Here is a 4,530-nt window from a genome sequence, read left to right as displayed (position 1 = left end):
TGTTTTTACTTAGCCTCTTTCAGAGCAAAAGTGCCACCAAATGGATTAATATCATCCCCCTCTCCCCAGAAGGTAGAGTTTGTTGGTCAAGAGGTATTTTCACTCTCAAGGAAGCTAACTGAAAATGTCCATCCCAAAATCTAAGCAAGAATTTGGTACAGCTGGCCATAAAAAATGAGAGAACTTCCTCTAATTTCTGGAGGCTGGCTCTAAATGCCCAATGTTGCAAATGCTCTATGGAATTCCTTTCTGTCCATAGAGGGAAGGGGAACACCAGCTCAGCACTGCAGTTTCCTTTCGCGCATGAAAGGGAAGCTGACTGACCTTTTTGGAATGCAACTCTTTATTTCCATCCATTTAATGCTCTGCTTAGTTGCTTGATGACTGAGCTGGGAATGTGATTGTTGAATGTAGCTCACATGGCCAACTAACTTAATGACCATAATGATTTACAACCTAAATTCCCTGGTCCCTTATGGTCATAAATTGAAGACTACCTCTAATGGAAAATCAAACCTGTGGTTCCTTGAAAAAAAGAAACTTCTATTTATGCAAGTGGAAAAAATCAAGCTTAGGTATTGTAGAACAAAACAGAAAGGATTAGAAAACTGGCTACTTATTATTCAAAAACTGAATATGGAATGGATAAGATAGATAGATAGATAGATGATAGATAGATAGATAGATAGATAGATAGACAGACAGACAGATAGATGATAGATAGATAGATAGATAGATAGATGATAGATGATAGATAGTTAGTAGCTATAATATGATATATAGATTAGATAGATTATAATATAGATCAGTGATGGCGAACCTATGGCACGCGTGCCACAGGTTGCACGTGGAGCCATTTGTCAGGGCACGTGAGGCTGCTCTGTCAGCTGGCCAGCGCGCATGCGCGCGCTGGCCAGCTGAGCTCATCCTTTTTTAAAGCCATTTTCCCCCTCCCCAGGCTCCAGAGGCTTTATGGGAGGCTGGGGAGGGCGAAAAGAGCCTCCCCCGCCCCTCCGGAGGCTTCATGAGCTTCCCTGAAGCCTCCGGAGCGCAAAAAACCAGCCCTACGGGCAAACTGGAAGTTCAGGGATGGACTTCCTGTTTGCTCGGAGGGTTGTTTTGACTGCTCCGGAGGCTTCAGGGAAGCCTCCTGAAGGTCCCTGAAGCCTTTGGAGCGCTCGGAGGGTCATTTTGACTGCTTCGGAGGGCTTCCTGGGGGGGGGGTGAGGCTGTTTTCGCCCTCCCCATGCTCCTATAAAGGCTCTGGAATCTGGGGAGGGCGAAAAAAGCATGCAAAAATCGGGGGGGGGGGTCGCACCTGTAGTGCACGCATGCGCACTGGGGGGGTCGCGCATTGCATTATGGGTGCGGCACGCCTGCACATGACCCCCCTGCACTCCCCCCACTTATGGCACGCGAGCCAAAAAAGGTTCGCCATTGCTGATATAGATCATGTAACATAGTCAAGTCTGTATCCAAATTATTTATAAATAAGTTTAGCATCCAAATATTAAAAGAGAGAGAGAAAAATGAACATTGAATGCTTAGAAATGTATAGAAGGAGAAACTAAAGGGCTTAACACTGCCAGCTTGACCATGCCAGTTGTTATAGGATTAAGATCCCATAATGTAGATTTCCTGAAATGTAAACGGCAATTTTCCATTCATTCCATTTAACATTTCAGGAAATCTACAATATATATCTTGTCATGAAAAGACAATGGTTTTAATGCTTTGATTAGTGCCCATCTAGATTATACAGCTCAGTAAATAAATAAATAAAAAGTCATGGGATACTCAAAAGGAAATAAAATATCAAAGAAAATATGAGGAAAGCTATTTCACTACAGGAAGCTTTGGTATCTGCTTGTTTAAAACCTTAAAATACAATGGGAGATTGTTTTTTTTTACTTATCTCAAAATGGATTTCACAAAGAAATTTTACCTTCACATTTGTATATAGCCCTATCATATAACTGATTAAATGAACCATATGTAGATTACTTGAGCACCATTAAATGCCTGCTCTTTTCATTTGAGTAAGTGTTGCCTTTTAAGCTTTTTTTTTTAAAAAATCTGCCTCTCTTCACTTCATGTGTTATTCATACATTTTTTCCTTCTGTTCAATCATCTCTAATTCTCAGAGAATGCCTGATGAAGTTTTTCAGAATTGGTTTGTCATTGCCTCCTTCCTAGAGATGAGAGAGCACAACTGTTCCAGATTACCCATGTGGTTTTGTCCTCAAGTTGAGACTTGGAACTCATGCTTTCCCAGTTTCTCTCTAGCCTGATGTCTTAACAAATTGGGTCTCTTTAAAGTAGTATGCTTAAATGTATCAATATTTTAAGAGTATATATTATTGTCATTTATTTGTTTGCATCCCTAGTATTTGAGAATCTAAATAAATAAGATATATCATTCATTCATTCATTTTTCATATTTCTTAGCTGCCCATTTCCCTTGGAGAGGAGCTATAGATGGTGTACAATATCAATAGAACGAAATATTAAAATCAGGATAATTTAGGATTAAAAGTTTTAAAATTATAAAAGCAACATTATAAAAATTTCAAAGTGTGAAGAATTCCAAGATGCGGGATTATCAGTTGATAATACAGGTGGTGGTACATAGGTGGGAGTCTCATGAGGCCAGCCAGCCTCATGGTTGTATGAGCTTCTATGTCCTCCATTCAAAGGCTACACAGCCAAGATTTGACCCATTTGCAGAAGGCCAAAAGAGTGGTGGATTTTCTCAACTTTGAGGGCAAGATATTTCACAAAGCTGGGGTAGCGGCAGAAAAAGCCCACTTTCTAGACCCCATACCTTCCCTACTTGATTGAATGAGATGGAATGATGTGATGGGATAAAGCCAGTTACAAAGGTAGCTTGGCTTTATGTCATGTAGGGCTTTATAGCTACTAACCAACACCTTGATTTGGACCTAGAAGCAATTTCGTTGTGTGCATGATGTATAATGACAATAAAGGCTATAAAAAAAGCAAACTTGTACCAAGTAAAGATAATAAACCAACCCTATCCTTGGGAGAAGCTTATTCAGATAAACAATTTCAGATAGAGAGAAGACAGATTGCAGCTGAACCGGTGGAGATAGAATTAACAGGCATCTTTGGAAACTTGTCAAACTATGAAAAGGAAAATTTACTGAAAAGGTTAAGAGGATCTTATGCAACTTTAATCACCATACACAAGACAGCTGCCCCATAAATTGGCCTGGTTTTTGTGCCCTGTACAGATGGCTACAAAAGTAGTATTAATATGGATTCCTCTTCAAAGCCACTCAAAAATAGGCAACTAGAAAGACAGCTAGTTTGTGTCACTGGAGATTTGAATACACCACCAGGGAATGCAAATTAAATCACACAAATTTCAGAGATTGCAGATAAAAATTTACTGGATTCCATCTTCACTTAAAGGGCATTTGGATGGGCTGTTCTACTGCAGCAATGGGCAATGCAGGAGCTGTCAGATATAAACCCCAATATTTCTCAAAAGTGCCTACATCAATTATTTTGTCTGCCCAAACTGAACGACATTCAACTAATACTACTTCACTGTCCTTCATTTCTCAGAACATAGTATGGTGCAAATCAAGAAATGGATAGCCTTCATTTTTGGTGCATATCTCCAGCCTAGGTTTTTTTTCTCCAGAAAACATAATTGTTTTTATCTTTTTGTTACATTGCCACAATGTTTGATTTAGTTTTGCTCCATTCATGCTAAGTGGAAATCTCAGCAACTAGCAATAATCACTGTTACAGAGGGACCGGCCAAGTCTCTTTATTCAGTAATAACGAATGCAAGAGAAGAATAAGGGCATTTGTATAATACATTCCTAGGCTAAAAGCAGTTATCTGAAAGCTCAAACTGAAATTGTACTGTTTTTTTTGTATTACGGTATATCAGTGAGATTACCCTGATATTTTTGTTTGTGGTTTAAAAGAATGAATTTCCCTCCTTTCTTCTAAAATATACTACATTCTTTTGTTATTATCCATTTTGAGTCACCCTGAAAGACATTATTTTAAAAATTGTGTCTACACTTTGTTTTAATTCTCTGTTTTAGACAAGGGCATCAGTTGCCTCTTTTTAATTTTGGGACCTTAGTTCATTTTTGGTTTTTAGTTGAAAGACTGATTTAGGAATTGCTTAGTCTCCTAGTCATACATTTTAATCTAGTATTAGGTCAGAATCTCTGGTTACTATGATACTTTTCCCAAGATTAAAGTTACCCATTTTCTTTTCTTAAATTGTCTTGTTACTTGATGATAAATGAATTATCATTCATTTAAAATGGAAAGTTAGCACTTTGAAAAGTATTCATTATATAATAATCTAGGACCTATACATGGTATGAAGTAACATTCTGATATTTCTCATCAAATTTAATCCTAAATATTATTCTTACCAAGCTGAATTTTATGACTAACAGCTGTGATGGTTTTATTCCTATGTAAAAAAAAAATTAACACCTAAATTGCATGTGGTTTTGCAGTAATTTAAACTGATAC

The sequence above is a fragment of the Natrix helvetica genome (assembly GCF_964273705.1).
Source record: "Natrix helvetica genome assembly, chromosome: Z".
In the NCBI taxonomy this organism is placed as follows: domain Eukaryota; kingdom Metazoa; phylum Chordata; class Lepidosauria; order Squamata; family Natricidae; genus Natrix; species Natrix helvetica.
This window is presented reverse-complemented; position numbering follows the sequence as displayed.